We start from the raw sequence: 25,326 nt of genomic DNA, 5'->3' as shown, positions 1-25,326 counted from the left end.
AGCAAAATCTGTACTTCGTCATATGTCGAGAGATGCTTATTGCTGAAGAAGTTCTTTCTCATTCTACAAAGTACAACGTTGTTTATCGTTGAAACTTGATTAGACATGAATAAATATGAAGGACAAAGCAGTCTTAACTTGGTTTAAGTTAAGGAATTCGTTTTATAGGAGAATCCGAATTCGTGCATAACTCGTAAAATAGAGCTTATTTTCGGATTCCTGAAGAATGAGTCTGGTTCTTTCTCATAATACAAAGTTTGTTGTTTATTGTTAAAACTTCATCAGAAGTGAAGAAATAAATGAATGCCTATCAACAAATGTGGGATCTAAACTCTAGTGCTTCCTCTAAAATAATTTCCATCCATCCATCATCTGCCGCTTATCCGGGGGTCGGGTCGCGGGGGCAGCAGCTTGAGTAGAGAAACCCAGACGTCTCTGTCCCCGGCCACTTCCTCCAGCTCTTCCGGGGGGACCCCGAGGCGTTCCCAGGCCAGCCGAGAGACATAGTCTCTCCAGCGTGTCCTGGGTCTTTCCCGGGGTCTCCTCCCAGTGGGACGTGCCCGGAACACCTCCCCAGGGAGGCGCCCAGGGGGCATCCTAACCAGATGCCCGAGCCACCTCATCTGACTCCTCTCAATGCGGAGGAGCAGCGGTTCTACTCCGAGCCCCTCCCGGATGACTGAGCTTCTCACCCTATCTCTAAGGGAGAGCCCAGACACCCTGCGGAGGAAATCCATTTCGGCCGCTTGTATTCGCGATCTTCTTCTTTCGGTCACTACCCACAACTCGTGACCATAGGTGAGGATGGGAACGTAGATTGACCAGTAAGTAGAGAGCTTTGCCTTCTGGCTCAGCTCCCTCTTCACAACGACGGGTCGGTGCAGAGCCCGCAACACTGCAGACGCCGCACCGATCCGCCCGTCAATCTCCCGCTCCATTCGTCCCTCACTCGTGAACAAGACCCCGAGATACTTGAACTCCTCCACTTGGGGAAGGATCTCATTCCCGACCCGGAGAGAGCATTCCACCCTTTTCCGGCTGAGAACCATAGTCTCGGATTTGGAGGTGCTGATTCTCATCCCAGCCGCTTCACACTCGGCTGCAAATCGCTCCAGTGAGAGCTGAAGGTCACGGCCTGACGACGCTAACAGAACCACATCATCTGCAAAAAGCAGAGACCCGATTCTGAGGTCGCCAAATCGGACACCCTCAACGCCCTGGCTGCGCCTAGAAATTCTGTCCATAAAAGTTAGGAACAGAATCGGTGACAAAGGGCAGCCCTGACGGAGTCCAACTCTCACCGGAAACGTATCCGACTTACTGCCGGCAATGCGGACCAAACTCTGGCACCGGTCATACAGAGACCGAACGGCCCCTATCAAGGGGTCCGGCACTCCATATTCCCGGAGCACCCCCCACAGGACTCCACGAGGGACACGGTCGAACGCTTTCTCCAAGTCCACAAAACACATGTAGACTGGTTGGGCGAACTCCCATGCACCCTCCAGGATCCTGCCGAGGGTATAGAGCTGGTCCACTGTTCCACGGCCAGGACGAAAGCCACACTGCATCTCCTGAATCCGAGGCTCGATTATCCGACGGATCCTCCTCTCCAATACCCCCGAATAGACCTTACCAGGGAGGCTGAGGTGTGTGATACCCCTATAGTTGGAACACACCCTCCGGTCCCCCTTTTTAAAGAGGGGGACCACCACCCCAATCTGCCAGTCCAGAGGCACTGTCCCCGATGTCCACGCGATGCTGCAGAGGCGTGTCAGCCAAGACAGCCCTACAACATCCAGAGCCTTGAGAAACTCAGGACGGACCTCATCCACCCCCGGGGCCTTGCCACCGAGGAGCTTTTTGACCACCTCGGCAACCTCAGCCCCAGAAATGGGAGGCCCCGTCTCCGAGCTCTCCGACTCTGCCTCTTCCGAGCACGTGTTGGTAGGATTGAGGAGTTCCTCGAAGTACTCCCCCCACCGACTCACAACATCCCTAGTTGAGGTCAGCAAAGCCCCGTCCCCACTGTAAACAGTGTTGACTGTGAGCCGCTTCCCCCCCCTGAGACGCCGGATGGTGGACCAGAATCTCTTCGAGGCCGTCCGGAAATCGTTCTCCATGGTCTCACCGAACTCCTCCCAGGCCCGAGTTTTTGCCTCAGCAACCGCCGAAGCCGCGGCCCGTCTGGCCTGTCGGTACCTATCAGCTGCTTCCAGGGTCCCACTGGCCAAAAAGGCCCGATAGGACTCCTTCTTCAGCTTGACGGCTTCCCTCACCACTGGTGTCCACCAGCAGGTTCGAGGGTTGCCGCCACGACAGGCACTGACCACCTTACGGCCACAACTCCGATCAGCTGCCTCGGCAATGGAGTCACGGAACATGGCCCATTCGGACTCAATGTCCCCCACCTCCCCCGGGATATGGTTGAAGCTCTGCCGGAGGTGGGAGTTAAAGCTCCTTCTGACGGGGGATTCTGACAAACGCTCCCAGCAGACCCTCACAATACGTTTGGGCCTGCCAGGTCTGATCGGCATCCTCCCCCACCAGCGGAGCCAACTCACCACCAGGTGGTGATCAGTTGACAGCTCCGCCCCTCTCTTCACCCGAGTGTCCAGGACATACGGCCGCAAGTCCGATGATACAACCACAAAGTCGATCATCGAACTGCGGCCAAGGGTGTCCTGGTGCCAAGTGCACATATGGACACCCTTATGTCTGAACATGGTGTTCGTTATGGACAGTCCATGACCAGCACAGAAGTCCAACAACATAACACCACTCTGGTTCAGATCGGGGGGGCCGTTCCTCTCAATCACACCCCTCCAGGTCTCACTGTCATTGCCCACGTGAGCATTGAAGTCCCCCAGCAGAACGAGGGAGTCTCCGGTAGGAGCATTCTCCAGTGCCTCCCCCAGAGACTCCAAAAAGGGTGGGTACTCTGAACTGCTGTTTGGCGCATAGGCACAAACAACAGTCAGGACTCGTCCCCCCACCCGAAGGCGGAGGGAGGCTACCCTCTCGTTCACTGGGGTAAACCCCAATGTACTGGCACACAGCCGGGGGGCAATAAGTATGCCCACACCTGCTCTGCGCCTCTCACCACGGGCAACTCCAGAGTGGAAGAGAGTCCAACCCCTCTCAAGAGGACTGGTTCCAGAGCCCGAGCCGTGCGTCGAGGTGAGTCCGACTATATCTAGCCGGAACCGCTCAGCCTCGCGCACCAGCTCCGGCTCCTTCCCCAACAGAGAGGTGACATTCTAAAATAATTTCCTTTCTCAATTCAGAAATTTGTGTGTGTAAGTCACAACACCCGTGACACCAAAACGGCTTTCTTTTCTCTCTTTTCTCTACACTCTACACTGTGAGCACACACACCAAATCAGAAAGGCTTTTTTCTCTCTTTTCTACATTATGGACTGGGGGGACACAAAACCGCTCTCTCTTTTTTTTTTTGATTGTGTGCCAGGGCGTTGTCTCACGTATTAGATTATGCTTAAGATACGAATGGGTTTATCAGTCACATCAGAATCCATACATACTGATCCTCCCGTAATAAAATGGTCGGATCTTATCAAACACACTTTGTTTCTTGTGACAATCAAGTCAGCGAAACAGCGTATACACGTCAAGACCCTGAATCAAGTTTGCCACAAGAACTCATAAGTTTGGCAGTATTGCTCTGCCGTCAGCAATCATATACCCATTTTATTTTCGTGAGACATGTGCAGGCACCTGTTCATCTACTGTTCTATCACTATGAATTAGTTTATCTATTATCAATAAGGATACTTCTACAACTACTATCAAAGTATGTCCGGACTTCTTATGTTGTCAGTTGCTATATATGAATAAGTGGGTAGCTACTGACAAGCATTAAGCATGTCACACAGCCCAAACATATAACATTTCAGGACACACCACACAGTTAACAACCACAGTGAAGCGTGTCAAAGCCCAAACATGTAACATTCAACAGGACACTTACACAACACATTCAAATCAAACAGTCAGACAACATACAAGAACATATACCCCAGCCAGCATTGCTCCTTGCCTATTTTCCTACAGCTCACTATGTGTGTGCACACCTTTATTCACAAACTCTTCAACTTATACTCTTTTACCGAAGCTGCTACAGCTCGATTGGCCGAATACCCTTAGATCCTATTTCGGTGAATTTGACATCTGCCTTACATGTAACAGATTAGCGGTTTAGCAGTTTTAATTTAGTTTGAGTGAAGGAATTCATTTTATAGCAAAATCCGAAATCGTGAAGAACTCATGAAAGTAAGCTTATTCTCGGATTCCTGAAACTTTAGATTTGCTCTTTCTTTTACTGCAAAGTACAACGTTGTTTTTTTTTTTTTGACAGTTTTAACATAGTTTGAGTGAAGGAATTCATTTTATAGATAAAATCCCAAGAGTCTGCTGAGAAAAGAGAGTGAATGCGAAGTAGACTTTAACACGGCTCTGGGAGCGAGCAGAGTGTGGGCTAAGCGGGAGAATTGCTTGAAAGAAACGCGACACCGAATGAGCGGTCAGAACAAAGCCTCAATACGGTGTTCCCGTGGTGTTTTTGTTGCTGCCTTGTCTTTTGCACAGAGTAAAAGACAAGGCAGCCATCGAATAGGGCCCGATTGTTCCTACTTGGTCAGCCGAGGAGCAAGGGGGGGAGAAAGCGTCTCAATCAAGCAAAGCTCACCATGGGGAAGGTGGCTATGCCAACTAGCCTGATGCCCTGCTCCCGCAGTGACGGATAATCGTACTCTGGTTTCTCTTCATAACGTACAACTCTTTCGCCTTTTATTAAAGACTTCCGTGGAGAGCAGCACTAATGAGTTGTTTCTATTTTTGGCAGGCTTTACCTGCGGGTGAAGCCCTTTCTGTTTGTGCAAAAAAAATCTTGTTACTGTGCAGAGTGACTTCTCTGAGTAGAGTCGCCTTACCTGTTGCGACTGTGCCGATGTTTGAAGCTGGAGTGCAAAGGTGTTGCTTGAATGGTGCTTGCTGGAGCGTGCGGGAGTGCAAAGTTATACCATTTAAAAGGGCTGAAGAGTGCTCATTGCAGCGGGTGGGCCATAGTAAAAAGCGGTTGAGAAAAGGTGCGAATGTCAAACAATACATGATCAAAATAGGGAGCGGAGGTGTTTGGCCGCGACAAGGTGTGAATGTCCACCCATAATTAATGAAAAGCGGGCAACGAGTAGGTTCGAATGCCCAACCATACATCATCAAAAGCAGGAGTGGATGTGTTCGGCTACAAGAAGGTTTGAATGTCTGACCATAGTTTGTAAAAAGCGGGTAAGAAAAGGTTCGAATGCCCGAACATACACCATCAAAGGAGGGAGCGGAGGTGTTCCGCTGTAAGAAGGTGTGAATGTCCGACCATAGTTGGTAAAAAGCGGGTAAGAAAAGGTTAAAATACCCGACTGTACACAATCAATAGCGGGAGCGGAGTTATTCGGCTACTAAAAGGTGTGAAAGTCCGACCATGGTTTGTAAAAAGCGGGTAAGAAAAGGTTCGAATGCCCGACAATGTATGATCAAAAGAGGGAGCAGAGGTTTTCGGTTGAAAGAAGGTCTGAATGTCCAACCATAATTTGTAAAAACTGGGGAAGAAAACGCTCGAAAGCCCGACTATACACCATCAACAGCTGGAGCGGAGGTGTTCAGCTGCAAGAAGGTCTGAATGTCCATCAATAATTGCTAGAAAACATGAAAGAGAATTTTCGAATATCAAACCAAACATGATCATAAGCGGGAGAGGAGGTGTTCAGCTGCAAGAAGGTGTGAATGTCCACCCATAATTCCTGAAAAATCGGTAAAAAAAGGGTGCGAATGCCCAACCATACATCATCAAAAGCGGAAGCGGAGGTGTTCGGCTTCAAGAAGACATGAACGTCCAACCAAAGTTGGTAAAAAGCAGTTAAGAAAAGGTTTGAATATCTAACCAAACATAATCAAAAGCGGGAGCAGAGCTTTTCGACTGCAAGTAGGTGTGAATATCCAGCCATAATTACTCACAAACGGGTAAGAAAAGGTAGCATTGCCAGACCATACATGATCAAAACAGGGAGCGGAGGTGGTTCAGCTGCAAGAAGGTGTGAATGTCCGACTACAGTTTAAATATATTAACAAAAGCGGGAGGAGAGGTCTTCGGATTAGAGTGGTTGAGAATTTCCATACATAATCTATAAAATGCGGTGAAAAAAAAGGTGTGATAGAACACTAAAAGGTGGAGTGGAAGTGTTCGGCTGCAAGAAGGTGTGAATGTCCGACCATAGTTGGTAAAAAGCGGGTAAGAAAAGGTTAAAATACCCGACTGTACACAATCAATAGCGGGAGCGGAGTTATTCGGCTACTAAAAGGTGTGAAAGTCCGACCATGGTTTGTAAAAAGCGGGTAAGAAAAAGTTCGAATGCCCGACAATGTATGATCAAAAGAGGGAGCAGAGGTTTTCGGTTGAAAGAAGGTCTGAATGTCCAACCATAATTTGTAAAAACTGGGGAAGAAAACGCTCGAAAGCCCGACTATACATCATCAACAGCTGGAGCGGAGGTGTTCAGCTGCAAGAAGGTCTGAATGTCCATCAATAATTGCTAGAAAACATGAAAGAGAATTTTCGAATATCAAACCAAACATGATCATAAGCGGGAGAGGAGGTGTTCAGCTGCAAGAAGGTGTGAATGTCCACCCATAATTCCTGAAAAATCGGTAAAAAAAGGGTGCGAATGCCCAACCATACATCATCAAAAGCGGAAGCGGAGGTGTTCGGCTTCAAGAAGACATGAACGTCCAACCAAAGTTGGTAAAAAGCAGTTAAGAAAAGGTTTGAATATCTAACCAAACATAATCAAAAGCGGGAGCAGAGCTTTTCGACTGCAAGTAGGTTTGAATGTCAGATCATAATTTGCAAAAAGCTGATGAGAAAGGGTGAGAATGCCCGACTATACACAATCAAATGCGGGAGCGGAGTTGTTCGGCTGTGAGTAGGTGTAAATCTTCGACCATAATTGCTGAAAAATGTGTTAGAAAAGGTAAGAATGCCGGTCCATACATCATCAAAAGCGGGAGAGGTGGTGTTCGGCTGCAAGTAGGTGTGAATGTGCGACTTAAGTTTATAACAAGCGTGTAAGACAAGATACTATTGCCAGACCATACATGATCAAAACAGGTAGCGGAGGTGGTTCGGCTGCAAGAAGGTGTGAATGTGCGACTAAAGTTTATAAGAAGCGGGTAAGACAAGGTGCGAATGCCCGACAATGTATGATCAAAAGAGGGAGCGGAGGTTTTCGGCTGCAAGGTCTGAATGTCCAACCATAATTTGTAAAAACCAGGGAAGAAAAGGCTCGAAAGCCCGACTATACACCATCAAAAGCGGGAGCGGAGGTGTTCAGCTGCAAGTAGGTGTGAATTTCAGATCATAATTTGCAAAAAGCTGATGAGAAAGGGTGAGAATGCCCGACTGTACACCATCAAATTTGGGAGCGGAGGTGTTCGAAAGTGAGTAAGTGTGAATGTCCGACCATAATTGCTGAAAAATGTGTTAGAAAAGTAAGAATGCAGGACAATTCATCACTCAAAAGCGGGAGAGGTGTTTGGCTGCAAGAACCAGTGAATGTCCAGCCATAATTACTCACAAACGGGTAAGAAAAGGTAGTATTGCCAGACCATACATGATCGAAACATGGAGCGGAGGTGGTTCAGCTGCAAGGTGTGAATGTCTGACTATAGTTTGTAAAAAGCGGGTAAGACAAGGTGCGAATGCCCGACAATGTATGATCAAAAGCGGGAGCGGAGTTGTTCAGCTGCAAGAAGGTCTGAATGTCCAACCATAATTGCTAGAAAACATGAAAGAAAATTTTCGAAAATCAAACCGCACATGATCATAAGTGGGAGAGGAGGTGTTCAGCTGCAAGAAGGTGTGAATGTCCACCCATAATTCTTGAAAAATGGGTAAAAAAAAGGTGCGAATGCCCAACCATACATCATCATAAGCAGGAGTGGATATGTTCGGCTACAAGAAGGTGTGAACGTCCAACCAAAGTTTTTTAAAAAGCAGTTAAGAAAAGGTTCGAATATCCAACCAAACATAATCAAAAGTGGGAGCAGAGCTGTTCGACTTCAAGTAGGTGTGAATGTCAGATCATAATTTGCAAAAAAGCTGATGAGAAAGGATGAGAATGCCCGACTATACACCATCAAATGCGGGAGCGGAGTTGTTCGGCTGTGAGTAGGTGTGAATCTCCAATCATAATTGCTGAAAAATGTGTTAGAAAAGGTAAGAATGCCAGTCCATACATCATCAAAAGCGAGAGAGGTGGTGTTCGGTTGCAAGTAGGTGTGAATGTCCAGCCATAATTACTCACAAACGGGTAAGAAAAGGTAGTATTGCCAGACCATACATGATCAAAACAGGGAGCGGAGTTGGTTCAGCTGCAAGAAAGAGTAAATGTCTGCCTAAAGTTCAAATATATTCACAATAGCGGTAGAAGAGGTCTTCGGATGAGAGTGGTTGAGAATTTCCAACCATAATCTATAAAATGCGGTGAAAAAAAAGGTGTGATAGAACACTAAAAGGTGGAGCGGAAGTGTTCGGCTGCAAGAAGGTGTGAATGTCCGACTATATTTGGTGAAAAGCAGGTGAAGCAAGGTCTGAATGCCCAACCTCACATCATCAAAAGCTAGATCAGAGGTGTTTGGCTGCAAGAAGGCCATAGTTTGCCAAAAGCGGGTAAGGTGCGAATGACCGACTAAATATCAACAAAATTTGGGGCGGAGGTCTTCGGATGCAAGTGGGTGTGAATATCCCACCATACAAGAATGGTGGAGAGGAAGCTGTGAATGGCCGACCATAGTAAAAAGCGGGTGAGAAAAGGTGCGAATGTCAAACCATACATGATCAAAATAGGGAGCGGAGGTGTTTTGCTGCGACAAGGTGTGAAAATCCACCCATAATATATGAAAAGCGGGCAACAAGTAGGTTCGACTGCCCAGCCATACATCATCAAAAGCAGGAGTGGATGTGTTCGGCTACAAGAAGGTTTGAATGTCTGACCATAGTTTGTAAATGTGGGTAAGAAAAGGTTCGAATGCCCGAACATACACCATCAAAGGAGGGGGCGGAGGTGTTCCGCTGTAAGAAGGTGTGAATGTCCGACCATAGTTGGTAGAAAGCGGGTAAGAAAAGGTTAAAATACCCGACTGTACACAATCAATAGCGGGAGCGGAGTTGTTCGGCTACTAACAGGTGTGAAAGTCCGACCATGGTTTGTAAAAAGCGAGTAAGAAAAGGTGCGAATGCCCGACAATGTATGATCAAAAGCGGAAGCGGAGGTGTTCGGCTGGAAGAAGGTGTGAACGTCAGATCATAATTTGAAAAAAACTGATGAGAAAGGGTGAGAATGCCCGACTATACACCATCAAATGCAGGAGCGGAGTTGTTCGGCTGTGAGTAGGTGTGAATCTCCGACCATAATTGCTGAAAAATGTGTTAGAAAAGGTAAGAATGCCGGTCCATACATCTGGCTGCAAAAAGGTGTGAATGTTCGACTAAAGTTTGTAAAAAGCTGGTAAGACAAGGTGCGAATGCCTGACAATGTATGATCAAAAGCAGGAGCGGAGGTGTTCAGCTGCAAGAAGGTCTAAATGTCCATCAATAATTGCTAGAAAACATGAAAGAAAATTTTCCAAAATCAAACCGCACATGATGATAAGTGGGAGAGGAGGTTTTCAGCTGCAAGAAGGTGTGAATGTCCACCTATAATTCCTGAAAAATGTGTAAAAAAAAGGTGCGAATGCCCAACCATACATCATCAAAAGTAGGAGTGGATGTGTTCGGCTACAAGAAGGTGTGAACGTCCAACCAAAGTTTGTAAAAAGTAGTTAAGAAAAGGTTCGAATATGCAGCCAAACTGTTTGACTGCAAGTAGGTGTGAATGTCAGATCATAATTTGCAAAAAGCTGATGAGAAAAGGTGAGAATGCCCGACTATACACCATCAAATGCGGGAGCGGAGTTGTTCGGCTGTGCGTAGGTGTGAATCTCCAACCATAATTGCTGAAAAATGTGTTAGAAAAGGTAAGAAATCCGGTCCATACATCATCAAAAGCAAGAGAGGTGGTGTTCGGCTGCAAGTAGGTGTGAATGTCCAGCCATACAAGTATGTTGGAGAGGAAGCTGTGAATAGCCGACCATAGTTTGCAAAAAGCGGGTGAGAAAAGGTGCGAATGTCCAGCCATACATGATCAAAACAGGGAGCGGAGGTGTTTGGCTGCGACAAGGTGTGATTGTCCACCCATAATTAATGAAAAGCGGGCAACAAGTAGGTTCGAATGCCCAACCATACATCATCAAAAGCAGGAGTGGATGTGTTCGGCTACAAGAAGGTTTGAATGTCCCAGCATAGATTGTAAAAAGCGGGTAAGAAAAGGTTTGAATGCCCGAACATACACCATCAAAAGAGGAAACGGAGGTGTTCCGCTGTAAGAAGGTGTGAATAGCCGACCATAGTTGGTAAAAAGCGGGTAAGAAAAGGTTAAAATACCCGAATGTACACAATCAATAGCGGGAGCGGATGTGTTCGGCTACAAGAAGGTGTGAAACTCCGACAATGGTTTGTAAAAAGCGGGTAAGAAAAGGTGCGAATGCCCTACAATGTATGATCAAAAGAGGGAGCGGAGGTTTTCGGCTACAAGAAGGTGTGAAAGTCCACCCATGGTTTGTAAAAAGCGGGTAACAAAAGATTCGAATGCCCGACTATACACCATCAAAAACGGGAGCGGAGGTGTTCAGCTACAAGAAGGTGTGAAAGTCCACCCATGGTTTGTAAAAAGCGGGTAAGAAAAGGTTCGAATGCCCGAATATACACCATCAAAAGCGGAAGCGGAGATGTTCGGCTGCAAGAAGGTGTTAACGTCCGACCAAAGTTTGTAAAAAGCAGGGAAAAGCGATAAAAAGCTTTTCGTGAGTTCATGCATTTTATTTTGCTTATAAAATGCATTCCTTCACTCAAACTATGTTAAAACTTATTTGTCCTTCATATTTACCATGTCTAGAAAGATTTAAACAAAAAAACAACGTAGTACTTTGCAGTAAAAGAAAGAGCAAATCTAAAGTTTCAGGAATCCGAGTATAAGCTTGCTTTCATGAGTTCTGCAAGATTTCGGATTTTGCTGTGAAATTAATTGCTTTGCTCAAACCAAGTTAAAACTGCTTTGTCCTTCCATATTTATCAATATCGAGATAGAGGAGTGGATGTGTTCGGCTACAAGAAGGTTTGAATGTCCGAGCATAGTTTGCAAAAAGCGGGTAAGAAAAGGTTCGAATGCCCGAACATACACCATCAAAAGAGGGAGCGGAGGTGTTCCACTGTAAGAAGATGTGGATGTCCAACCATAGTTGGTAAAAAGCGGGTAAGAAAAGGTTAAAATACCCGACTGTACACAATCAATAGCGGGAGCGGATGTGTTCGGCTACAAGAAGGTGTGAAAGTCCGACCATGGTTTGTAAAAAGCGGGTAAGAAAAGTTGCGAATGACCGACAATGTATGATCAAAAGAGGGAGCGGTGGTTTTTGGCTACAAGAAGGTTTGAATGTCCGACCATAGTTTGTAAAAAGTGGGTAAGAAAAGGGTGAGAATGCCCGAACATACACCATCAAAAGAGGGAGCGGAGGTGTTCCGCTCTAAGACGGTGTTAATGTCCGACCATAGTTGGTCAAAAGCGGGTAAGAAAAGGTTAAAATACACGACTGTACACAATCAATAGCGGGATTGGAGTTGTTCGGCTACAAGAAGGTGTGAAAGTCCGACCATGGTTTGTAAAAAGCGGGTAAGAAAAGGTTCGAATGCCAAAGTATATACCATCAAAAGCGGAAACGGAGGTGTTCGGCTGCAAGAAGGTGTGAACCTCCGACCAAAGTTTGTAAAAAGCAGTTAAGAAAAGGTTCGAATATCCAACCAAACATAATCAAAAAAGGGAGCAGAGCTGTTTGACTGCAAGTAGGTGTGAATGTCCAGCCATAATTACTCACAAACGGGTAAGAAAAGGTAGCATTGCCAGACCATACATGATCAAAACAGGGAGCGGAGGTGGTTCAGCTGCAAGAAGGTGTGAATGTCCGACTACAGTTTAAATATATTAACAAAAGCGGGAGGAGAGGTCTTCGGATTAGAGTGGTTGAGAATTTCCAACCATAATCTATAAAATGCGGTGAAAAAAAAGGTGTGATAGAACACTAAAAGGTGGAGTGGAAGTGTTCGGCTGCAAGAAGGTGTGAATGTCCGACCATAATTGCTGAAAAATGTGTGAGAAAAGGTAAGAATGCCGGACCATACATCATCAAAAGCGGGAGAGGTGGTGTTCGGCTGCAAAAAGGTGTGAATGTTCGACTAAAGTTTGTAAAAAGCGGGTAAGACAAGGTGCGAATGCCTGACAATGTATGATCAAAAGCAGGAGCGGAGGTGTTCAGCTGCAAGAAGGTCTAAATGTCCATCAATAATTGCTAGAAAACATGAAAGAAAATTTTCGAAAATCAAACCGCAAATGATCATAAGTGGGAGAGGAGGTGTTCAGCTGCAAAAAGGTGTGAATGTCCACCCATAATTCCTGAAAAATGGGTAAAAAAAAGGTGCGAATGCCCAACCATACATCATCAAAAGCAGGAGTGGATGTGTTCGGCTACAAGAAGGTGTGAAAGTCCGACCGTGGTTTGTAAAAAGCGGGTAAGAAAAGGTGCGAATGCCCGACAATGTATGATCAAAAGAGGGAGCGGAGGTGTTCGGCTGCAAGAAGGTGTGAACGTCCGACCAAAGTTTGTAAAAAGCAGTTAAGAAAAGGTTTGAATATCCAACCAAACATAATCAAAAGCGGGAGCAGAGCTGTTTGACTGCAAGTAGGTGTGAATGTCAGATCATAATTTGTAAAAAGCTGATGAGAAAGGGTGAGAATGCCCGACTATACACCATCAAATGCGGGAGCGGAAGTGTTCGGCTGTGAGTAGGTGTGAATCTCCGACCATAATTGCTGATAAATGTGTTAGAACAGACTAGAATGCCGGACCATACATCATCAAAAGCGGGAGAATTTGTGTTCGGCTGCAAGTAGGTGTGAATGTCCAGCCATAATTACTGACAAATGGGTAAGAAAAGGTTGTATTGCCAGACCATACATGATCAAAACAGGGAGCGGAGGTGGTTCAGCTGCAAAGTGTAAATTTCTGACTAAAGTTTATAAAAAGCGGGTAAGACAAGGTGCGAATGCCCGACAATGTATGATCAAAAGTGGGAGCGGAGGTTTTCGGCTGAAAGGTCTGAATGTCCAACCATAATTTGTAAAAACCGGGGAAGAAAAGGCTTGAAAGCCCGACTATACACCATCAAAAGCGGGAGCTTAGGTGTTCCGCTGTAAGGTGTGAATGTCCGACCATAGTTGGTAAAAAGCGGGTAATAAAAGGTTAAAATACCCGAATGTACACAATCAAAAGACGGAGCGGAGTTGTTCAGCTAAGAGAAGGTGTGAAAGTCCGACCATGGTTTGTAAAAAGCGGGTAAGAAAAGGTTCGTATGCCCGAATATACACCATCAAAAGAGGGGGTGGAGGTGTTCGGCTGCAAGAAAGTGTGAACGTCCGACCAAAGTTTGTAAAAAGCAGTTAAGAAATGGTTCGAATATCTAACCAAACATAATAAAAAGCGGGAGCAGAGCTGTTCGACTGCAAGTACGTGTGAATGTCAGATCATAATTTGCAAAAAGCTGATGAGAAAGGGTGAGAAGTCCCAACTTTACAACATCAAATGCGGTAGCGGGGTTGTTCGGCATTAAGTAGGTGTGAATCTCCGACCATAATTGCTGAAAAATGTGTTAGAAAAGGTAAGAATGCCGGTCCATACATCATCAAAAGCGGGAGAGGTGGTGTCCGGCTGCAAGTAGGTGTGAATGTGCGACTAAAGTTTATAACAAGCGTGTAAGACAAGATACTATTGCCAGACCATACATGATCAAAACAGGGAGCGGAGGTGGTTCAGCTGCAAGAAGGTGTGAATGTGCGACTAAAGTTTATAAGAATCGGGTAAGACAAGGTGCGAATGCCCGACAATTTATGATCAAAAGAGGGAGCGGAGGTTTTCGGCTGCAAGGTCTGAATGTCCAACCATAATTTGTAAAAACCAGGGAAGAAAAGGCTCGAAAGCCCGACTATACACCATCAAAAGCGGGAGCGGAGGTGTTCAGCTGCAAGTAAGTGTGAATGTCAGATCATAATTTGCAAAAAGCTGATGAGAAAGGGTGAGAATGCCCGACTGTACACCATCAAATTTGGGAGCGGAGGTGTTCGGCTGTGAGTAAGTGTGAATGTCCGACCATAATTGCTGAAAAATGTGTTAGAAAAGTAAGAATGCAGGACAATTCATCATCAAAAGCGGGAGAGGTGTTTGGCTGCAAGAATCTGTGAATGTCCAGCCATAATTACTCTCAAACGGGTAAGAAAAGGTAGTATTGCCAGACCATACATGATCAAAACAGGGAGCGGAGGTGGTTCAGCTGCAAGGTGTGAATGTCTGACTAAAGTTTGTAAAAAGCGGGTAAGACAAGGTGCGAATGCCTGACAATGTATGATCAAAAGAGGGAGCGGAGGTTTTCGGCTGCAAGGTCTGAATGTCCAACCATAATTTGTAAAAACCGGGGAAGAAAAGGCTCGAAAGCCCGACTATACAGCATCAAAAGCGGGAGCGGAGGTGTTCAGCTGCAAGAAGGTCTAAATGTCCACCAATAATTACTGAAAAATGGTTAAGAAAAGGTGCGAATGCCCAACCATACATCATCAAAAGCAGGAGAGGTGTTTGGCTGCAAGAACCTGTGAATGTCCAGCCATAATTACTCACAAACGGGTAAGAAAAGGTAGTATTGCCAGACCATACATGATCAAAAGAGGGAGCGGAGGTGGTTCAGCTGCAAGGTGTGAATGTCTGACTATAGTTTGTAAAAAGCGGGTAAGACAAGGTGCGAATGCCCGACAATGTATGATCAAAAGCGGGAGCGGAGTTGTTCAGCTGCAAGAAGGTCTGAATGTCCAACCATAATTGCTAGAAAACATGAAAGAAAATTTTCCAAAATCAAACCGCACATGATCATAAGTGGGAGAGGAGGTGTTCAGCTGCAAGAAGGCGTGAATGTCCACCTATAATTCTTGAAAAATGGGTAAAAAAAAAGGTGCGAATGCCCAACCATACATCATCATAAGCAGGAGTGGATATGTTCGGCTACAAGAAGGTGTGAACGTCCAACCAAAGTTTTTAAAAAGCAGTTAAGAAAAGGTTCGAATATCCAACCAAACATAATCAAAAGCAGGAGCAGAGCTGTTCGACTGCAAGTAGGTGTGAATGTCAGATCATAATTTGAAAAAAACTGATGAGAAAGGGTGAGAATGCCCGACTATACACCATCAAATGCAGGAGCTGAGTTGTTCGGCTGTGAGTAGGTGTGAATCTCCGACCATAATTGCTGAAAAATGTGTTAGAAAAGGTAATATTGCCGGTCCATACATCTGGCTGCAAAAAGGTGTGAATGTTCGACTAAAGTTTGTAAAAAGCTGGTAAGACAAGGTGCGAATGCCTGACAATGTATGATCAAAAGCAGGAGCGGAGGTGTTCAGCTGCAAGAAGGTCTAAATGTCCATCAATAATTGCTAGAAAACATGAAAGAAAATTTTCCAAAATCAAACCGCACATGATCATAAGTGGGAGAGGAGGTTTTCAGCTGCAAGAAGGTGTGAATGTCCACCTATAATTCCTGAAAAATGGGTAAAAAAAAGGTGCGAATGCCCAACCATACATCATCAAAAGTAGGAGTGGATGTGTTAGGCTACAAGAAGGTGTGAACGTCCAACCAAAGTTTGTAAAAAGTAGTTAAACTATGTTAAAACTTATTTGTCCTTCATATTTACCATGTCTAGAAAGATTTAAACAAAAAAACAACGTAGTACTTTGCAGTAAAAGAAAGAGCAAATCTAAAGTTTCAGGAATCCGAGTATAAGCTTGCTTTCATGAGTTCTGCACGATTTCGGATTTTGCTGTGAAATTAATTGCTTTGCTCAAACCAAGTTAAAACTGCTTTGTCCTTCCATATTTATCAATATCGAGATAGAGGAGTGGATGTGTTCGGCTACAAGAAGGTTTGAATGTCCGAGCATAGTTTGCAAAAAGCGGGTAAGAAAAGGTTCGAATGCCCGAACATACACCATCAAAAGAGGGAGCGGAGGTGTTCCACTGTAAGAAGATGTGGATGTCCAACCATAGTTGGTAAAAAGCGGGTAAGAAAAGGTTAAAATACCCGACTGTACACAATCAATAGCGGGATTGGAGTTGTTCGGCTACAAGAAGTTGTGAAAGTCCGACCATGGTTTGTAAAAAGCGGGTAAGAATAGGTTCAAATGCCAAAGTATATACCATCAAAAGCGGAAACGGAGGTGTTCGGCTGCAAGAAGGTGTGAACTTAAGACCAAAGTTTGTAAAAAGCAGTTAAGAAAAGGTTCGAATATCCAACCAAACATAATCAAAAAAGGGAGCAGAGCTGTTCGACTGCAAGTAGGTGTGAATGTCCAGTCATAATTACTCACAAACGGGTAAGAAAAGGTAGTATTGCCAGACCATACATGATCAAAACAGGGAGCGGAGGTGGTTCAGCTGCAAGAAGGTGTGAATGTCCGACTAAAGTTTAAATATATTAACAAAAGCGGGAGGAGAGGTCTTCGGATTAGAGTGGTTGAGAATTTCCAACCATAATCTATAAAATGCGGTGAAAAAAAAGGTGTGATAGGACACTAAAAGGTGGAGCGGAAGTGTTCGGCTGCAAGAAGGTGTGAATGTCCGACCATAATTGCTGAAAAATGTGTTAGAAAAGGTAAGAATGCCGGACCATACATCATCAAAAGCGGGAGAGGTGGTGTTCGGCTGCAAAAAGGGGTGAATGTTCGACTAAAGTTTGTAAAAAGCGGGTAAGACAAGGTGCGAATGCCTGACAATGTATGATCAAAAGCAGGAGCGGAGGTGTTCAGCTGCAAAAAGGTCTAAATGTCCATCAATAATTGCTAGAAAACATGAAAGAAAATTTTTGAAAATCAAACCACAAATGATCATAAGTGGGAGAGGAGGTGTTCAGCTGCAAGAAGGTTTGAATGTTCACCCATAATTCCTGAAAAATGGGTAAAAAAAAGGTGCGAATGCCCAACCATACATCATCAAAAGCAGGAGTGGATGTGTTCGGCTACAAGAAGGTGTGAATGTCCGACCAAAGTTTGTAAAAAGCAGTTAAGAAAAGGTTCGAATATCCAACAAAACATAATCAAAAGCGGGAGCAGAGCTGTTCGACTGCAAGTAGGTGTGAATATCAGATCATAATTTGCAAAAAGCTGATGAGAAAGGGTGAGAATGCCCGATTATACACCATCAAATGCGGGAGCGGAGTTGTTCGGCTGTGAGTAGGTGTGAATCTCCGACCATAATTGCTGAAAAATGTGTTAGAAAAGGTAAAAATGCCGGACCATACATCATCAAAAGCGGGAGAGGAAGTGTTCGGCTGCAAGTAGGTGTGATTGTCCAGCCATAATTACTCACAAACGGGTAAGAAAAGGTAGTATTGCCAGACCATACATGATCAAAACAGGGAGCGGAGGTGGTTCAGCTGCAAGAAGGTGTGAATGTCCATCAATAATTGCTTTAAAACATGAAAGAAAATTTTCGAATATCAAACCGCACATGATCATAAGCGGGAGAGGAAGTGTTCGGCTGCAAGAAGGTGTGAATGTCCTCCCATAATTCCTGAAAAATGGGTAAAAAAAGGTGCGAATGCCGGACCATACATTATCAAAAGCAGGAGTGGATGTGTTCGGCTACAAGAAGGTGTGAACGTCCAACCAAAGTTTGTAAAAAGCAGTTAAGAAAAGGTTTGAATATCCAACCAAACATAATCAAAAGCGGGAGCAGAGCTGTTCGACTGCAAGTAGGTGTGAATGTCCTCCCGTAATTTCTGAAAAATGGGTAAAAAAAGGTGCGAATGCCCAACCATACATTATCAAAACAGGGAGCGGAGATGGTTCAGCTGCAAGGTGTAAATTTCTGACTAAAGTTTTTAAAAAGCGGTTTAAAAACTGATTTGTCCTTCATAGTTATCCATGTCTAAAAATGTTTGAAGCATAAACTTCCTCATATTACCCTGAATGAGAAAGAACCACACTTGTGATTAAGCCATACGTTCCTTTTGAGGAGTTCTGCATCATTTGGGATTTTGCTATTAAATAAATTCCTTCACTCAAACCGAGTAAAAACTGATTTTACCTTCATATTTATGAATGTCTAGATCGACTTCAACAAAGAACAACATTGTATTTTGCAGTAGAAGAAGTTGAAATTGATCTAGACATTGATAAATATGAAGTTCAAAGCAGTTTCCACTTGGTTTGAGTGAAGGAATGAATTTTATAGCAAAATCGGAAATCCTGCACTCCTCAAAAGGAACGTATTGCTCAACCAAAGGGATGCTTCTTTCTCATTCAGGGTAATATGAGGAACTTTATGCTTGATACACTTTTAGACATGGATAATTATGAAGGACAAAGCAATTTTAACTTGGTTTGAGCAAAGCAATTCATTTACAGGAAAATCCGAAATCGTGCAGAACTCATGAAAGCAAGCTTTTTCTCGGATTCCTGATCCTCCAGTGTTGCTCTTTCCTATACTGTAAAATACAACGTAATTCTTTGTTGAAAATGATCTAGACATTGATAAATATGTAGGACAAAGCAGTTTTCACTTGGTTTGAGTGAAGGAATTAATTTTATACATAAAATCCCAAATCATGCAGAACGTATGAAAAGAAGCTTATTCTCGGATTCCTGATCCTTCAGTGCTGCTCTTTCTTCTACTGCAAAATACACTGTTGTTAATTATTGAAGTCGATCTAGACATTGATAAATATGAAGGACAAAGCAGTTTTCACTTGGTTTGAGTGAAGGAATTAATTTTATACATAAAATCCCAAATCGTGCAGAACTCATGAAAATAGGCTTATTCTCGGATTCCTAAAACTTTTGATCTGCTCTTTCTTTTACTGCAAATTACAACGTTTTTTTTAAATCTATCTAGACATTGATAAATATTAAGGTAATAGCCGTTTTAACATAGTTTGAGTGAAGGAATTCATTTTATAGATAAAATCCCAAATGATGCAGAACTCCTCAAAATGGGCGTATGGCCTTATCACAAGTGTGGTTCTTTCTCATTCAGGGTAATATGAGGAAGTTTATGCTTGAAATATATGTAGAAATGGGTACATATGAAGGACAAAGCAGTTTTAACTTAGTTTGAGTGAAGGAATTTATTTTATAGCAAAATCCGAAATCGTGCAGAACTCATGAAAGCAAGCTTATTCTCGGATTCCTGATCCTTCAGTGCTGCTCTTTCTTCTACTGCAAAATACAACGTTGTTCTTTGTTTAAGTCGATGTAGACATTGATAAATATGAAGGACAAAGCAGTTTTAATTTGGTTTGAGTGAAGGAATTCATTTTATAGTAAAATCCCAAATCGTGCAGAACTCATGAAAATAAGCTTATTCTCGGATTCCTAAAACTTTTGATCTGCTCTTTCTTTTACTGCAAATTACGTTTTTTTTTTAAATCTATCTAGACATTGATAAATATTAAGGTAATAGCCGTTTTAACATAGTTTGAGTGAAGGAATTCATTTTATAGATAAAATCCCAAATCATGCAGAACTCCTCAAAAGGGGCGTATGGCCTTATCACAAGTGTGGTTCTTTCTCATTCAGGGTAATATGAGGAAGTTTATGCTTGAAATATATGTAGAAATGGGTACATATGAAGGACAAAGCAGTTTTAACTTAGTTTGAGTGAAGGAATTTATTTTATAGCAAAATCCGAAATCGTGCAGAACTCATGAAAGCAAGCTTATTCTCGGATTCCTGATCCTTCAGTGCTGCTCTTTCTTCTACTGCAAAATACAACGTTGTTCTTTGTTTAAGTCGATGTAGACATTGATAAATATGAAGGACAAAGCAGTTTTAATTTGGTTTGAGTGAAGGAATTCATTTTATAGTAAAATCCCAAATCATGCAGAACTCATGAAAATAAGCTTATTCTCGGATTCCTAAAACTTTTGATCTGCTCTTTCTTTTACTGGAAATTACAACGTTTTTTTTTTTTAAATCTATCTAGACATTGATAAATATTAAGGTAATAGCCGTTTTAACATAGTTTGAGTGAAAGAATTCATTTTATAGATAAAATCCCAAATCATGCAGAACTCCTCAAAAGGGGCGTATGGCCTTATCACAAGTGTGGTTCTTTCTCGTTCAGGGTAATATGAGGAAGTTTATGCTTGAAATATATGTAGAAATGGGTACATATGAAGGACAAAGCAGTTTTAACTTAGTTTGAGTGAAGGAATTTATTTTATAGCAAAATCCGAAATCGTGCAGAACTCATGAAAGCAAGCTTATTCTCGGATTCCTGATCCTTCAGTGCTGCTCTTTCTTCTACTGCAAAATACAACGTTGTTCTTTGTTTAAGTCGATGTAGACATTGATAAATATGAAGGACAAAGCAGTTTTAATTTGGTTTGAGTGAAGGAATTCATTTTATAGTAAAATCCCAAATCATGCAGAACTCATGAAAATAAGCTTATTCTCGGATTCCTAAAACTTTTGATCTGCTCTTTCTTTTACTGGAAATTACAACGTTTTTTTTTTTTAAATCTATCTAGACATTGATAAATATTAAGGTAATAGCCGTTTTAACATAGTTTGAGTGAAAGAATTCATTTTATAGATAAAATCCCAAATCATGCAGAACTCCTCAAAAGGGGCGTATGGCCTTATCACAAGTGTGGTTCTTTCTCATTCAGGGTAATATGAGGAAGTTTATGCTTGAAATATATGTAGAAATGGGTACATATGAAGGACAAAGCAGTTTTAACTTAGTTTGAGTGAAGGAATTTATTTTATAGCAAAATCCGAAATCGTGCAGAACTCATGAAAGCAAGCTTATTCTCGGATTCCTGATCCTTCAGTGCTGCTCTTTCTTCTACTGCAAAATACAACGTTGTTCTTTGTTTAAGTCGATGTAGACATTGATAAATATGAAGGACAAAGCAGTTTTAATTTGGTTTGAGTGAAGGAATTCATTTTATAGTAAAATCCCAAATCGTGCAGAACTCATGAAAATAAGCTTATTCTCGGATTCCTAAAACTTTTGATCTGCTCTTTCTTTTACTGCAAATTACAACGGTTTTTTTTTTCTTAAATCTATCTAGACATTGATAAATATTAAGGTAATAGCCGTTTTAACATAGTTTGAGTGAAGGAATTCATTTTATAGATAAAATCCCAAATCATGCAGAACTCCTCAAAAGGGGCGTATGGCTTAATCACAAGTGTGGTTCTTTCTCATTCAGGGTAATATGAGGAAGTTTATGCTTGAAATATATGTAGAAATGGGTACATATGAAGGACAAAGCAGTTTTAACTTAGTTTGAGTGAAGGAATTTATTTTATAGCAAAATCCGAAATCGTGCAGAACTCATGAAAGCAAGCTTATACTCGTATTCCTGAAACTTTAGATTTGTTCTTTCTTTTACTGCAAAGTACAACGTTGTTTTTTGTGGAAATCTATCTAGACATTGATAAATACCAGCCGAACATCTCTGCTGTCGCTTTTGATAATTTATGGTTGGGCATTCTTACCTTTTCTTACCCGCTTTTTATAAATTATAATCCGACATTCACACCTACTTGCAGTCGAACACCTTCTCTCCCGCTTTTGATGATGTATGGTTGGGCATTCGCACATTTTTTTACCCATTTTTCAGTAATTATGGATGGACATTCAGACCTTCTTACAGCCGAAAACCTCCGCTGCCGCTTTTGTTGGTTTATAGTCTGGCTTTCGAGCCTTTTCTTCCCCGGTTTTTACAAATTATGGTTGGACATTAAGACCTTGCAGCCGAAAACCTCCGCTCCCTCTTTTGATCATACATTGTCGGGCGTTCGCACCTTGTCTTACCCGCTTTTTACAAACTTTAGTCGGACATTCACACCTTCTTGCAGCTGAACCACCTCCGCTCCCTGTTTTGATCATGTTTGGTCTGGCAATACTTCCTTTTCTTACCCGTTTGTGAGTAATTATGGCTGGACATTCACATCTTCTTGCAACTGAACACCTCTCCCGCTTTTGATGATGAATGGTCCGGCATTCTTACCTTTTCTAACACATTTTTCAGCAATTATGTTCGGAGATTCACACCTACTCACAGCCGACCAACTCCGCTCCCGCATTTGATGGTGTATAGTCGGGTATTCTCACCCTTTCTCATCAGCTTTTTGCAAATTATGATCTGACATTCACACCTTCTTGCAGACGAACAACTCCTTCCCGCTATTGACTGTGTACAGTCGGTATTGTAACCTTTTCTTACCCGCTTTTTACCAACTATGGTTTGACGTTCTTACCTTCTTACAACGGAACACCTCCGCTCCCTCTTTTGATGGTGTATTTTCGGGCATTCGAACCTTTTCTTACCCGCCTTTTATCTATGGTCGGACATTCAGACCATCTTGCAGCTGAACACCTCCGCTCCCACTTTTGATGGTGTATAGTCGGGCTTTCGAGCTTTTCTTCCCCGGTTTTTACAAATTATGGCTGGACATTCAGACCTTGCAGCCGAAAACCTCCACTCCCTCTTTTGATCATACATTGTCAGGCATTCGCACCTTGTTTTACCTGCTTTTTACAAACTTTAGTCAGAAATTCACACCTTGCAGCTGAACCACCTCCACTCCCAGTTTTGATCATGTATGGTCTGGCAATACTACCTTTTCTTACCCGTTTGTGAGTAATTATGGCTGGACATTCACACCTACTTGCAGCCGAACACCACCTCTCCCGCTTTTGATGATGTATGGACCGGCATTCTTACCTTTTCTAACACATTTTTCAGCAATTATGGTCGGAGATTCACACCTACTCACAGCCGACCAACTCCGCTCCTGCATTTGATGGTGTATAGTCGGGTATTCTCACCCTTTCTCATCAGCTTTTTGCAAATTATGATCTGACATTCACACCTACTTTCAGTCGAACAGCTCTGCTCCCACTTTTGATTATGTTTGGTTAGATATTCGAACATTTTCTTAACTGCTTTTTACAAACTTTGGTCGGACGTTCACACCTTCTTGCAGCTGAACACCACCGCTTCCACTTTTGATGGTGTATATTCGGGCATACAAACCTTTTCTTACCCGCTTTTTGCAAAACTTGGTCAGACTTTCACACTTTGTTGCTGAACAACTCCGCTCCCTCTTTTGATTGTGTACAGTCGGGTATTTTCACCTTTTCTTACCCGCTTTTTACCAACTATGGTCCGGCATTCAAACCTTCTTGTAGCCGAACACCTCCACTCCTGCTTTTGATGATGTATAGTTGGGCATTCGCACCTTTTCTTAACTACTTTTTACAAACTTTGGTCGGACATTCACAACTTCTTGTAGCCGAACACATCCACTCCTGCTTTTGATGATGTATGGTTGGGCATTCGCACCTTTTTTTACCCATTTTTCAGGAATTATGGGTGGACATTCAAACCTTCTTGCAGCTGAACCCCTCCTCTCCCACTTATGATCATTTGCGGTTTGATTTTCGAAAATTTTCTTTCATGTTTTCTAGCAATTATTGATGGACATTTAGACCTTCTTGCAGCTGAACACCTCCGCTCCTGCTTTTGATCATACATTGTCAGGCATTCGCACCTTTTCTAACACATTCTTCAGCAATTATGGTCGGACATTCACACCTTCTTGCAGCCGAACACTTCCGCTCCACCTTTTAGTGTTCTATCACACCTTTTTTTTCACCGCATTTTATAGATTATGGTTGGAAATTCTCAACCACTCTCATCCGAAGACCTCTCCTCCCGCTTTTGTTAATATATTTAAACTTTAGTCGGACATTCACACCTTCTTGAAGCTGAACCACCTCCGCTCCCTCTTTTGATCATGTATGGTCTGGCAATGCTACCTTTTCTTACCCGTTTGTGAGTAATTATGGCTGGACATTCACACCTACTTGCAGCCGAACACCACCTCTCTCGCTTTTGATGATGTATGGACCGGCATTCTTACCTTTTCTAACACATTTTTCAGCAATTATGGTCGGAGATTCACACCTACTCACAGCCGAAACACTCCGCTCCCGCATTTGATGGTGTATAGTCGGGCATTCTCACCCTTTCTCATCAGCTTTTTGCAAATTATGATCTGACATTCACAACTACTTGCAGTCGAACAGCTCTGCTCCCGCTTTTGATGTTTGGTTGGATATTCAAACCTTTTCTTAATACACCTTTTCTTAGCCGAACACATCCGCTCTCGTAATTGATTGTGTACAGTCGGGTATTTTAACCTTTTCTTACCCGCTTTTTACCAACTATGGTCGGACATTCAAACCTTCTTGTAGCCGAACACATCCACTCCTGCTTTTGATGATGTGTGGTTGGGCATTCAAACCTACTTGTTTCCCACTTTTCATTAATTATGGGTGGACATTCACACCTTGTCGCATCCAAACACCTCCGCTCCCTGTTTTGATCATGTATGGTTGGACATTCGCACCTTTTCTCACCGGCTTTTTGCAAACTATGGTCGGCTATTCACAGATTCCTCTCCACCATACTTGTATGGTGGGATATTCACACCCACTTGCATCCGAAGACCTCCACCCCCACTTTTGTTAATATTTAGTCGGTCATTCGCACCTTACCCGCTTTTGGCAAACTATGGCCTTCTTGCAGCCAAACACCTCTGATCTCGCTTTTGATGACGTAAGGTTGGGCATTCAGACCTTGCTTCACCTGCTTTTCACCAAATATTGTCGGACATTCACACCTTCTTGCAGCCGAACACTTCCGCTCCACCTTTTAGTGTTCTATCACACCTTTTTTTTCACCGCATTTTATAGATTATGGTTGGAAATTCTCAACCACTCTCATCCGAAGACCTCTCCTCCCGCTTTTGTTAATATATTTGAACTTTAGTCGGACATTCACACCTTCTTGCAGCTGAACCACCTCTGCTCCCTGTTTTGATCATGTATGGTCTGGCAATGCTACCTTTTCTTACCCGTTTGTGAGTAATTATGGCTGGACATTCACACCTTTTTGCAGCCGAACACCACCTCTCCCGCTTTTGATGATGTATGGTCCGGCATTCTTACCTTTTCTAACACATTTTTCAGCAATTATGGTCGGACATTCACACCTTC

General features: G+C 43.2%; 1 non-coding gene across 1 annotated transcript; it reads left to right on the top strand.

Annotated features, from left to right (window-relative positions):
- Nucleotides 1-4,765: 4,765 nt before the first annotated feature.
- On the top strand, nt 4,766-4,880 carry LOC140282499 (U5 spliceosomal RNA). Its single transcript, XR_011909927.1, has one exon. It is a non-coding gene; the product is annotated as a U5 spliceosomal RNA (small nuclear RNA).
- The last annotated feature ends 20,446 nt before the right edge of the window (nt 4,881-25,326 follow it).

Source organism: Leuresthes tenuis, unplaced genomic scaffold (genome assembly GCF_036924035.1).
Source record: "Leuresthes tenuis unplaced genomic scaffold, fLeuTen1.0.hap1 SCAF_22, whole genome shotgun sequence".
In the NCBI taxonomy this organism is placed as follows: Eukaryota; Metazoa; Chordata; class Actinopteri; order Atheriniformes; family Atherinopsidae; genus Leuresthes; species Leuresthes tenuis.
Note: the sequence above shows the minus strand (reverse complement) of the source record. Positions and strands in the feature narration are given on the sequence as shown.